Below are 14,322 nucleotides of genomic sequence, written 5' to 3'. Positions count from 1 at the left end.
TGAAAGACTGGATTATTGGAGATTGCAATGGCAGCTTGGTTATCCACAAACACTTCTGTGCTCCTCTTTTGCTCCAAGCATAAATCATTCAAAATCTTCCTCAACCATAAGGCTTGATTTACAGCTACTGTAGTAGCTATAAACTCCGCTTCAGCAGTGGATTGAGCCACTATATCTTGCTTCTTTGAACTCCAAGAGAACACTCCTAAACCAATCATGAAACAATATCCTGAAGTGCTTTTCATGTCATCTAAGGATCCTCCCCAATCACTATCAGAGAATCCATGAAAATTGAATTCTTGACCATGTTTGAACATGACACCATAGTCAATAGTTCCTTTGACATATCTCAGCAGTCGTTTACAACAATAAAATGTTCTTCACTAGCAGCTTGGGAGAATCTGGCGAGGACACTTACAGCATGAAAATGTCAGGTCTTATTGTTGTGAGATACATTAGACAACCTATAAGACTCCGATAGACAACCTCTTCAACCTTTTTTCCACCATCTTCTTTGCAAAGTCTCTCTTTTTGATTCATTGGAGTACTTACTGACTTGCAATTCTCCATGTGAAACTTCTTCAAGATCTCTTTAGTATACTTTCTTTGACAAATAAAGACTCCTTGATGATCTTGTCTTACCTCCATCCTAAGAAAATATGCCATGATCCTCAAGTCTATCATTTCAAATACTTTCATCATTTCTTCCTTAAAGTTTCGAACAAACACATCATTATTTCCAGTTACTAAGATATCATATACATAAACGAAAATGATTAAAATATCAACAGTTGAATGCTTGACATATAGTGTTGGCTCACTTGGACCTTTTTCGAAACCAAGACTAAGGAGATGCTCATCGATTCTAGTGTACCATGCCCGTGGAGCCTGCTTTAAGCCGTACAAGGCCTTTTTAAGCAAGTACACCTTATTCTCCTCTCCATCCACCACAAAACCTTCAGGTTGTTCAACGTAAATTTCCTCCTGCAAAGAGCCATTAAGAAATGATGATTTCACATCTAGTTGAAATACCTTCCATCCCTTTTATGCAGCCCATGCAAGAAGCAATCTGTCTGTATCAAGTCGAGCAACAGGAGCAAAAGTCTCTGAAAAATCTACCCCAAACACTTGAGCAAATCCTTTCACTACGAGTCTGGCTTTGTGCTTGTTAATAGAACCATCTGTATTTAACTTGGTTCTAAACACCCACTTTACTCCGATGACATTCTTGTGACAAGGCCTAGGAACCAACTCCCATGTTTGATTCCCTTAAATCTTACGGAGCTCCTCTTCTATTGCTGATATCCATCTTGGATCATCTTTAGCTATATAAAAATCTTCCGGTTCTAAAACACCAACATTACATCTTTCATAGGTGTCAGAAAGAAATTTAGTTCCCCTAACTGGAGGATCATCAATATTCTCATCCTCAAATGATTCAATATTAGAAACTAGATTCACTTCTTCATCTTCTCAATTCCACTGTTGATCTTCAACAAAATGAACATCTCGACTTATTAGAATATTACCAGTTTCGGGCTGGTAGACTCTATAAGCCTTTGAAGCTGTGCTATAACCAATAAAAATTCCATAATTTGCCTTTTTATCCAATTTATCTCATTTCACACGAGGTACATAAGTGAAACAAACACAACCAAAAACTGTAAGATTCTGGATAAAAGGTTTATAACCATTTCATGCTTCAAATGGAGTTTTCCCTTGCACTGCCTTCGTGGGAAGCCTATTCAACAGGAACACAGCTGTACTCGCAGCTTCTGCCCAAAACTTCTTTGGCAACCCTTTCTCATGTAGCGTACACCGTACCATCTCCATTAAAGTTATGTTATTCCTCTCACTCACTCCATTTTGTTGCGGAGTATACGGAGCAGTGAGTTGGTGCTCAATTCCAGCATCTTTGTAGAACATATTGAACTGTTCTGAGGTGTATTCCTTGCCATTATCAGATCTTATGACCTGAATTTTGCAGCCACTTTGGTTCTCAACCCAAGCTTTAAATTTCCAAAAAACTCCTGCTATTTCAGACTTGAATTTCAAGAAATAAATCCAACACATTCTACTAAAATCATCAATAAAGAGAATATAATATTTACTTCCCTTTAAAGATAATTCAGGTATAGCCCCTCCAATATCTGTATGTATTAGTTGTAGCTTTGTTCTAGCCCTGCTCGTTGCATTCGAAAATGGGAGCCTAGTTTGCTTTCCAAATCTGCATGCTTTACAACTTATTAAGTGATCATCCAGAGGAGGAATTCCTCTTGCAAGATTCTTTCTCCTCATATACAATAGAGCAGCGTGGTTGAAATGTCCCATCCTCTTGTGCCAAAGCTCAGTTGTAGTAACCGAACTCATCATAGAATCCTGCTCTGTCTCCATCGTATTTAAAGAGAAGCTTTTTCTCTTCATATTGACCTTGAACATGTCAGACCCACTTGAATCTATTATCGAACACATCCTGTCTTCAAACACAACTTTGTAGCCTTATTCAAGCAGCTGACCCACACTTAACAGGTTCTGATTAATTTCAGAAACATAAAGAACATCTTGAATTAACTTAGTACCAAGACTACTTTCAATGACAATCGTACCTTTACCTTTAACAGCAATAAAATCTCCATTTCCAATTTTGACTTGTGACACAACCTCCTTATTAAGCTCTTTGAAAAGCTCAATATCATGTGTCATATGATTGGTGCAGCCGCTATCAATAAGCCAACTCTCATTTGTAATGCTAGTTGCAAAACAAGAAGCAACAAATAGTTGATCCTCCTTTTGCTCGACAACTTGAGCCTCACTTTGCTGATATTGCTCTTTGGACTTACATATCTTTGCAACGTGTCCCAAGAGTTTTCACTTGTTGCATCTAACATCTGGTCTCCTCCAACATTTGTGAGGTGTCTCTAGTGGCTGCAACTTATCCTAGTTTTTAGGAGTTTGTTATGCATTTTACTTAATCAAGTTTAGTTGCTGTTTTTTAGCTAAGTAGTTGCCATGTTTTATGTTAGTGGCAGTACATGGAAACATGGGTAGAAGTTTCAGCTTATTAGTTATTTGTGATGTATTTAAGCAGGTTTTTACTTGAATGAAAATTATGTCTTTCATCACTTTCTGTTTTTACTACAGATTGGTACCAAAGTAAATCTTCTTGAGGGACCTGTGTGAGAATTGAGAGACTACCATCAAACCAAACTTCACAAAATGCAATCTGAAATTTCTTTTTCAGCTGTAGCACCTACAGTGTTTGAAGGTGAAAACTACCAAGTTTGGGCAATTAGAATGTAGTCCTATTTGGAAGCAAATGACCTTTGGGAAGCTGTTGAGGAGGATTATGAAATTACTCCTCTTCCAGCAAATCCAACGGTTGCTCAAATAAAGAACCACAAGTAGAATAGGCAAAGAAAATCAAAGGCTAAGTCCTGCTTGTTCAACGCTGTTTCTGCAACAATTTTTACCAGAACTATGACCTTGAAATCAGCCAAGGAAATCTAGGATTTTCTCAAGACGGAGTACGAAGGCAATGAGAAGATCAAAGGGATGCGTGTGCTGAATCTGATCAGGGAATATGAAATGCAAAGAATGAAGGAATCAGAGACTATCAAAGAATACTCCGATAGACTTCTGAGCATTGTAAATCAGGTAAGATTACTTAGCAAAGATTTTTCTGATTCTAGGATTGTTCAAAAGATTTTGGTTACTATTCCAGAAAGATTTGAATCCATGATTTCTTCGTTGGAAAACTCTAAGGATATGTCAAGCATTACGTTGGCAGAATTATTAAATGCTTTGCAAGCTCAAGAGCAAAGAAGGCTGATGAGACTTGAAGGCACCGTTGAAGGAGCTCTTGCTGTAAAGTTGCACATTAGCCACAATAATAAGGGGAAGAAGAGAAATGGAAAGAAGAGTACAGTCGATCAAGCTTACAGCAAGGGAGAAGGAAGTGATAAGCAATATTATCCATCATGTCAACATTGTGGAAAGAAGGGTCACCCACCTCACAAATGTTGGAGGAGGCTAAATCAAGCTCATGACATAATTATTAAGAATTACAATAAAACTTACTTGATCATTCCATTATGATAGTTGAATATCTCAAAAGCAAGAAATAATAAATAAATGTTATTCAATAACCCAAAATAGAGAATGTTCTTATTTTCTTTTAAGAGAGAAAAAGAGAAAACCTTGAAAAAAACGTGAGTTTTAAAAAACTGATTTCACTATGTTTTTAAATCACAAAATAACCAAAAGACCATTTTACTTTTCAATTACACATAAGACCATTCAAACTTATATTTTCACAATATGGGACGGAGGGATTTATATTCGATAATTGCCTCCTCGATATCGTGTGTACAACAACAACAATTATCAATTACTAAATTCTATGAATCAATATTATAAATCAAAATTTCTAAAATGGGATTGTACTTGTTGCTGACCGCGATAAGTGAGTTGGGGGGAAAGTAAGCACTGCTGGTTGAAAACATAGCTTCTCTAGAAGATCAAAATAGGAAATTTCTTGAGCAAGTTGAAAGTAAGAAAGCAACGGTGGAGATGCTAAAATCCGAGCTTGAGAAAACAAAGACAGAGGTTGAGCAGGAAAAGATGAGGTGTGCTAATACCAAGGAAAAGCTGAGCATGGTTGTGTCAAAAGGGAAGAGATTGATTCAGCAACGAGATTCCCTCAAGGAGTTTCTTGCTGATAAAACTAGTGAGTTTGAGAAATGTGTAGCTGAACTATACGAGAAGTTCAGTGCTTTAGAAGCTGCTAAACTACACAATAGTTGGTGAAAAGTGAAAGCTTGGTTATGTCATTGCAAGAATCACTCTAGGAAATGACCTTGATTATTAAGACATTTGAACACATCTTATCCCAGACTGATGTACCTGAGGAACTCCAATTAGTGGATATTGTTGGAAAAGCTAGATGGCTTGTTAATGAAAGAAATGAACTGAAGAGAGTTTCGATGGACTACTACAGATTGAAAGATGCATTTTCTACAATTGGTTTACCTGAAAATGTCATCTTTTCTGATTTAGATTCTCGTTTGGCTTGGCTCAAGGAATCCTTTTACCAGGCTAAAGATGACATAAACATGTTGCAAACTGAAATTTCCAGAACAAAGGAAGCTACACGTGATGAGATAGATCATTTGGCTGCTTCACTTTCGATTGTACAATAAGAGAAGCATTACATCAAGGAGGAGTTAGATAACCTGAGAAATAAATACGAGGAAATTGTAAAAAATGCACATCAGATGTTATTGGAAATGGATCATCTAGGTGCTTCACTTGCAGCAGAACTAGGAGATAAAGATTTGTTAATAAAGAGTAAACAACATAGTGGAGAAGAAATGAACTCTTTTTATTATATATTGTGAATGGTGAAAATACATCTTTTTATAGGAAAAGTTAGAAGTTTTTTTATTAGAAGTAAACTACTTAGTAGTTATCCTTATCTGTCTAACTTTCTAAGAGTTAGTGTTATATTAAAATACTAACTTATCTATTGCATAACCTACACTCCCCCTCAAGTTAGGGAGTAAATGTTGAAAAGACCTAACTTGGATATAATCTCATCAAAGGTAATTCTTAGAAGTGCTTTGGTGAGAATATCTGCTAATTGATTCTTCGTTGAAACATAATTGAGCTTCACCGTTCCACCATTCATCTTTTCAGAGATGAAATGTCTGTCAATCTCCACATGCTTCGTTCGGTCATGATGAACTGGATTCTTTGCAATACTTATTGCAGATTTACTGTCACTTTGAAGTTCAAACCATTTGTTAGCACATAACCCCAGCTCAATTAACATTCTTTGAAGCCAAATTCCTTCGCAAATTCCAAGTGTCATTGCTCTAAATTCTGCTTCTGCACTACTTCGAGACACCACCGCCTGTTTTTTACTTCTCCAAGTAACCAGATTTCCTCAAACAAATGAACAATAACCAGTTGTAGATCTTCTATCCCTTAATTCACCTGCCCAGCTTGAATCCGAAAAAATTCTTATTGTTCTATCATCACTCTTTCTAAAAATTAATCCATGTCCTAGTGTCATTTTCAAGTATCTTAGAATTCTATTCACAGCCTCTAAATGTTCTTCTCTTGGATCATTCATATATTGACTCACTATACTGACAGAGAACGCAATATCAGGTCTAGTAAGTGATAAATAAATTAGTTTACCTACTAGCCTTTGATACTGTTCTTTGTTAAGAGGACTTCCCAATTCTTCTCTCCTTAGCTTCAGATTTGCTTCCATGGGTGTTTCAGCCGGCTTACATCCCTTCATTCCAGTTTCTGATAGTAGATCAAGGATATATTTCCTTTGGTTGATCACTATTCCTTCTTTTGACCTTGCAACCTCCATGCCTAAAAAATACCGTAAAGTTCCCAAGTCTTTGGTTTCGAACTCCTTCACCAGTAGCTTTTTCAATCTTTCTATCTCCATACAATCATCACCTGTTAGAATGATATCATCCACATAGACAATCAAAATTGTCTTTTTGTTGTTTGAAGATGTTTTGACAAATAAAGTGTGATCTGATTGACATTGCTTGTAACCATCCTGAATAATCACCTTTGTAAATCTGTCAAACCAGGCTCTTAGAGATTGCTTAAGTCTATACAAGGACTTTAGTAATCTACATGCTTTTCATGTATTACTCTTCACACCTGATGTAATTCGCATATATATTTCCTCCTTCAAGTTTCCGTTTAGAAATGCATTTTTGATGTCTAACTGATGAAGCACCCAATCTCATTAACTGCTAATGACAATAACACTCTCCTTGTGTTTAGTTTTGCTACAGGAGCAAACGTTTCATGATAATCAACTCCAAAATATTGAGTGAATCCTTTCGCCACTAATCTCGCCTTATATCTTTCAATGCTACCATCAGCTTTGTATTTTACTGTGAATACTCATTTGCATCCGACTGGTTTTTTATCTTTTGTAAGATCAACTATAATACAAGTATTGTTGTTTTCCAGTGCTTTTAATTCCTCTTCTACTGCCTTTTTCCACTTGGGATCTTTCAATGCTTCTTCCACCGTTTCTGGAATAGTAATGCTATCTACACTTGCTGTAAAGTTCTTAAAACAAGTCGTTAGCTTTCCATATGCAACAAATCTATCAATTGGATAATTTCTTCATTTTCTTACTCATTTCCTTTGAGCAATCGACAAGTCATTATCATCAATTAAAGCATTTAATTCAGTAGAAGAACTCTGATTACCTTCTTCATTCTCCAAAGGATTCTCGTTCGGTTTTGGTTCATGACAGTGTCCATGCTGTGTGAGAGACTCGTCATTAGGTTCAGGGATTGATTTAGAAATTGTTTTTTATCGTCTCTTGTAAATCTGCAACTCGAATTGAGGTATTTGAGGAGAAGTGATATGTTAATCATGCCGAGGTAAATGTGTTTCGGTGGACTGGTTTGGCAAGGATACGTTTTCTGGGTTCGGTAGTGTTGTTTGGTCTGGCTGTAGCGATTTTGTAGGCTTATTCGACTGGTTTAACTGGTTTGACGGTGCTGGTTGATCAAAAAGAGCTGGCTGCAAATCAAGTGACAATTGTTGTGAGTCAATAAACTGATATTCATTATATGACTCCCCCTGAATAGCAATTTTAAGGAAAAAAGGTGTTTTTTTAAAGAAAGTAACGTCCATAGTAATAAAGAATTTCTTTGTACGAGGATAATAACACCGAAAGCCCTTTTGAGTCGATGAATAACCCAGAAACACACACCGAAATGCTCGAGGATCTAATTTGGACCTGAAAGAAATATTGTTATGAACGAACACAATACAACCAAAAACTCTAAAAGGTAACAATGAAGTCATCGGTTTAAAATTGGGAAAAAACTGAAGAAAAACATCTCTCGGAGACTTAAATTGTAACGGTTTACTAGGGATATTGTTAATCAAATAAGTGGCAGTTAAAAGGGCTTCCCCCAAAAATAGTTAGGAACATTTGTGGAAAAAAGTAGAGACCGAGTAACCTCAAGAAGATGCATGTTTTTCGCTCAATAATCCCATTTTGTTCAGGAGAATTGACACACAAAGTAAGATGAATAATCCCGGTTTCCTTAAAGAAAGAACCCAAAACATTGGCAAAATACTCACTACCATTGTCAGAATGAAACATTTGGACTGAACACTGAAATTGGGTTTCAACCATCTTATGGAACCGTTTAAATATTTCACAAGCTTCAGATTTGGTTTTCATGAGAAATGTCCAGGTAGTACGAGTGTGATCATTAATAAATGAAATAAACCACCGAAACCCATGTAAAGATGCGACCCGAGATGGTCCCCAAATATCACTATGGATAATGGTAAATGGTTTGGACGGTTTATATGGAGAAGGTAGATAAACACTCCTAGTTTGTTTAGCAAATGGAAAAATATCACAAGAAAAAGATTTTGGACTCTTATTGAAAAACAAATGTGGAAACAATTTTGCAAGATAAAAGAAACTGGGATGTCCTAAACGAAAATGCAATAACATAACATCGGTTGAAGGTTCAAGTAAAGGAAATTGTTGTATAACTTGGTAGGAAGTAGATGGGTGGGAAAATAAAGTTACTGGAAGTAGGTAAAGACCCCCACAAAGCCTAGCACTGCCAATCACTTTCCCCGAGCTAGAATCCTGAAATTCACAAAAATCAGAGTTAAATTTCGCGATACAGCATAAATCGGCAGACAACTTCTAATGGAGATAAGATTGCAAGTGAGATTGGGAGCATAAAGAACATGAGATAACAAAATGTCCTTATTTATTCGAATAGACCCATGACCGACAACACCTGATAGATAACCATCAGCTGTTCGAATATGAGAGATAGACGAGTCGGCATGAAAAGTGTGAAAGAGACGAAGATCGCCTGTCATATGATCACTTGCACCAGAATCCACAACCCAAGTAGGAGTGGTGGATGTATTAGCCAAAGTAGTAAAAGGAATTCTACCTGCATGTACTGATTGGGAATGAGTGTTTAACTGACTAAAACACTGCTACAACTCTTCCATTTGTTTTTTAGTAAATGAGCTTCCTTGTAAATCAGTATTCACAGCACAGTTTTCTTGAGTATCACGTTGTTGATGTTGTTTTAAAGACTTCCCATCATTAGGCTTGCCATGTAATTTCCAACAGGAATCCCGCAGATGGACAACTTTCTTACAATAGTCACACCAAGATCTCCCCTTCTTTGGTCGAGTAGTAGTTTGATAGTGAAGGATATAATTGTCACCATTCAATCGGTGACAGGTGATAGAGGTTGGAGAAACATCAGAATGGGGTGAATTAATGAGGAATTACGAAGTGACCTCCGATGAAGAAGTGGTGGAATTCATGATTGACGGCTAGATTTAGGGTAAAAAAGAGAAAAAAAAATCGGTTAGATTTAGATGAATGATCGGTCACCTAGCTGATACCATGTTGATAAAGAGTAAACAACATAGTGGAGAAGAAAAGGAACTCTTTTTATTATATATTGTGAATGGTGAAAATACATCTTTTTATAGGAAAAGTTAGGAGTAAGTTTTCTATTAAAAGTAAACTACTTAGTAGTTATCCTTATCTATCTAACTTTCTAAGAGTTAGTGTTATATTAAAATACTAACTTATCTATTGCATAGCCTACAAGATTATATTAAAAAGGAGTTGGACAACCTCTCAACTGAATATGAAAAATTAATTGAGAAGGTCCATTAACTTTCATCAGAGAAAGGTCAGATGATCACGTTAATTGTAGAGGCTTCTGGAATAACAATGGAGGATCAAGAAATGATTGAAGAAGCTTCTTATCTTCCCATGATAATATATAGGTGCTTTAGGATGATGAAAGAACAAATGAGTGTATGTTTAAGGACTACTTTTGTAGAAGGAAAACTATTTGAAAAAGCTTCAAAGTCTGTTCTATGTTAGGGACTGAAGTTTACACTTTGTGAGGAAGTACTAGAAGAAGATGCACTGGTGAGGTCATAGCTAAATGCTCTGTCAAATCAGTTCAGAGTAACTTCTCAAGAACTTTATGCACTAAAGGAGGAGAAAGATGTTCTGCAAAAAGATCTTGAACGATCAGAGGAGAAATCTGGTCTGCTGAGGGAAAAATTATCAATGGCGGTTAAGAAAGGAAAGGGCTTGGTTCAAGATCGGGAAAACTTTAAACTTCTTATCGAATAAAAGAACTCAGAAATTGAAAAGCTGAGGCTTGAGTTACAATATGAAGTATCTACAGTTGTTAATTGCAGGGATCAGATCAGCAGTTTGTCTACTGATTTAGAGCGCATCCCGAAGTTGGAGAGTGACCTTGCAGGAAATGATCAACTTGAGAAGTTCTTATTTGAGAACAATAGTATATTGCAGAGAGTATTTGAATCGATTGATCGAGTTGTCATTCCAGTTGGTTCCACATTTCAAGAACCTGTGGAGAAGTTGAACTTTCTTGCTGGGTATATTGAAGATTTTCTGGCAGCCAAGACACAAACTGAATAAGACTTGAGGAAAGTAAAGGAAGGGGCTAATAACCCGACTATCAATGTAACATCCCGAAATCCCGGTCAGTGACTAAAATGAGAATTTTTGATATTTGGTGATAAAAGTAAAATAGTTAAATAGTTTAATGACTTATTGAAAATAAAGACTTAAAATCAGTTTTTGTATGGTTCTCTCAAATGTGATTGGGCTTCCTGGAATTGGGTCTTTGTCTTCTTCTCGTTTTAAAGATTTCGGCTTGAAAATTCTTCCAGAAAGTAGTTCCTCGCTGTCATCGAGCTGAATGAAATCAAACTCGTCAGTTGACATATAAACCTTATCGCCTTGAGCTATGCTGTAAATTTGATTTGCCTCTGAGTTGAATGTAATCGAACTCGAAGATCTTTGGTTAGCAGATAGCCTTTTTTGCCTTGAGCTATGTTGCAAATGATGTGCCTTGGAGCTGAGCGTAGTCGAACTCGATGGCCTTTGGTTGGAAAATAACCCTTCTTGCCTTGAGCTATGTTGCAAATGAACACAATATCCTTTGTCGTGAAGTTGAAATCGTGGATGGCCCCTTCGTCATAAAGTTGAGCCTGGAGTTGGATGTCATTCGTCGTGAAGTTGAAATCCAATGTAAGTTGTGATGTTTTGAGGCCAATATCCTTCTATGTGAAGTTGAAATTGACTCTGAAACTGGAAAGTTTATTGACAGATACTCCTTCTTTGAGTTGAATATCCTTCGTCGTGAAGTTGAAATCCAATCTAAAGACGGATGTTGCTTGTGTGCACGATTCCCTTCGCTGTGAAGTTGAAACCGCAAGTGGCCCCTTCGTCGTGAAGTTGAGCCTTGACTTGAATATCATTCGTCGTGAAGTTGAAATCCAAGCTTGTGTTGTTTTGAGTCCAATATCCTTCGTCGTGAAATTGAAATTGGCTCTGAAACTGGGAAATTGTTTGTTGACAGCCAACCGCCCCTTCGCTGTGAAGTTGAGATTGTGCTGTCTCGAGTCTAATATCCTTCGCTGTGAAGTTGAAATTGACTCTGAATGAAATTGAAAAGTTTTTTGTTGACAATCAATCTCCCCTTCGTTGTGAAGTTGAGCTTGTGTTGTCTTGAGTTCAATATCCTTCGCTGTGAAGTTGAACTTGGCTATGAAACTGGGAAGCCCTTTCGTCGTGAAGTTGAGCCTCAAATGGAATGATATCCTTCGTCGTGGAGTTGAAATCGTGGATGTGTGGGTACGATATCCTCCATCATGGAGTTGAAATCGTGGATGGCCTTTTCATCGTGAAGTTGAGCCTTGACTTGAATATCCTTCGTCGTGAAGTTGAAATCCAAGTATTGTATGTTGCGGGTGGACACGATTCCCTTCGTCGTGAAGTTGAAACTGTGGATGACCCCTTTATTGTGAAGTTTTTCTTCGAGCTAGATATCCTTCGTCGTGAAGTTGAAATCTACTCTCGAGCAAATTGTGTCGTTTCGAGTCCAATATCCTTCACCGTGAAGTTGAAATTGGATCTGAAACTGGAAAGTTTATTGACAGACACTCATTCTTTGAGTTGGATATCCTTCGTCGTGAAGTTGAAATTCAAATCTGGAGATGAATGCTGCTCATTGTTGAGTTGAGCTAAACTGGATTTGATCTGAATTGGTTCTCGAACCCATCTGAAACCGATTCTGATATCTGTAGATATGTTAAGTCAGTTGAGGTGTAGCTTCTCACTGCTGAGTTAAACAACCACTATTGCTCTTTAGAGGTTCTTTCGAATCGAGTATTCTTCGTCTTGAAGTCGAAACTTGACTCTAAAAGCTGAAAAAATCTTGTATGCTAAAATGATGAATGTGATGCACCTAAGTATGTCTAAGATGCATGCAACATGAATGAATTATGTGTTATATCTTGGATGGAGCCTCGTGCTTTGTCTGCCAATCTGGTCATTGGAATCTATCGTGCCCCATTCTCTTTTTAAGTTTTGGCTTTACAGGCCTTTCATATATGAGATTGTCCTGTTTGAAACTGTTTTTCTTCTTTTTCTTGTTTTAGGAGGGAAAATGATAAAAATGTTGTAAAATATTGAATCAAACTGTAAACATGAGTTCAAAGTATAACAAAGGAATCAATAGCTCTTTTTAATGATTTCAGAGTTATATATCTTTAACAAATGTTCAAACTGATGAGTTGTCTTCAGGTTGACCTAAGGTTTCATCCATGAAAAGAGCATTTTTTTTGTTATTGCGACATGTTTTTCTTTGGCTTGGCATTTTAATTGGATGCGGACAAAATGACGCAACTAGCATTATCAATTACTAGACCTTCTATTTCGGTTCTCTAAAATCTTCCATTTGTTCAAGTTTTGTAAGCTCCTCTAACAAAGGTAGTGCAGAAATATCGGTCTAAAAATGAAATTCTTGAGTGCTCGTGTGAAATTGACTATAACAGATGTTCCTTAACTCCCTTAGTCCATTTTTACCGAAAATTTCTTGCTTAGATAAATTTGATTTAATTTGTCGTTATCTGGTTAGCTGAATCCATAAAGCTGGGGCGTTTAACCTATTGCTTTAGAGAGACAACTTAACATTATAATCATTTTTATCAAGTTAACTGAAGGGTTCATATCATCACAAAGTCTTCAGCCGGACAATAGCAGTGCAACAAACACCGAATTGCCAAGTGTTCGAGCAATGTCATGGTTTGAACGTAATCTATTCATAAGGCCAGGGCTTTCAAGTTTCCTCTATAACTAATTGCCTTAGTGGAATAGCTCAGCTTTACAGATTTAATTTCTTAAGATTATCAAGAAGAACCTGTTATAGTTTTTGAAAGTCAAGGAATCTCATCTTTAGAGTTCAATTTTCAAGCAACTGACCTAAACTAGATTCGCTTACTCGACTATTTCATCTGTAAAGATCATTATCATCACTGAACGTCTTAAACAAAAAGTATAATAATGTCATATGCAAAAGATGTCTCATGTTGTCCGCACCTATACACACCTAATTGCCAAGCCTCTTGTTTATACCCTGATGGGAGGAGAAGACTATATCAGTTCTTGCAAAAGGTATGGTGTTCGAGCTTTTCAGGGTAAAGTCCTTGTTTTCTCACTTTTAATCGTGTTACTTTGTCAAAGATCTATAAATCTAATCATTTACAGAGTTTTTAATTCAGTTGATATTCAAAGAATTTCAAGTCTGCAAATTTGATTCATTGCTCGTCGTCTTTAAAGTAACAAAAATTTATTTAAAGGTTCAAAAAGAAAAGTTCAAAAACAAGTTACACCCAAAATATGAGAAAGTTCAAAAATGAATTCAAACAGGATACAACAAATGAAGAAATGAAATGATCTTTTTCCTTATTTGGATGCCCCCGAGTTGTTGAAGTCGATCCAATTCTTGTTACGTACCTTCTGCACGATCCTCTTGAATACGTAGCAGTTCTCATTTGTGTGCCCCGGGACACTGTCGTGATATTCACAATAGGCACTCTCATCATACCACTTGGAGTATGGGGGCTTCATGGGTTCCACCAGATATGGTGACATTACGTGGGTGTCAAAAAGTTGTTGGTGAAGCTCTTTTGTAGGTCATAAGAACATGATCGAAATGTTCCCATATTTTATTAGATATGTGAATGTAATAAAAAAATAGAAAAGTAATGCAAAATATGCAGGAATGCATGATGCATACAATGTTCGAGGCATTGATCCAAAAATGTGTCTGTTATTAGGAATATTCCTTATTGGGGAAAAAAGTGTTTTATCTTTTAAGAGACAAAAATATCCTGACAGCTTCTGATATGTTGACTAGTATTCTGCCTTTGTCTGTC

This window comes from Hibiscus syriacus, unplaced genomic scaffold, assembly GCF_006381635.1.
Source record: "Hibiscus syriacus cultivar Baekdansim isolate YM2019G1 unplaced genomic scaffold, ASM638163v2 tig00112699_pilon, whole genome shotgun sequence".
Classification (NCBI taxonomy): Eukaryota; Viridiplantae; Streptophyta; class Magnoliopsida; order Malvales; family Malvaceae; genus Hibiscus; species Hibiscus syriacus.
This window is presented reverse-complemented; position numbering follows the sequence as displayed.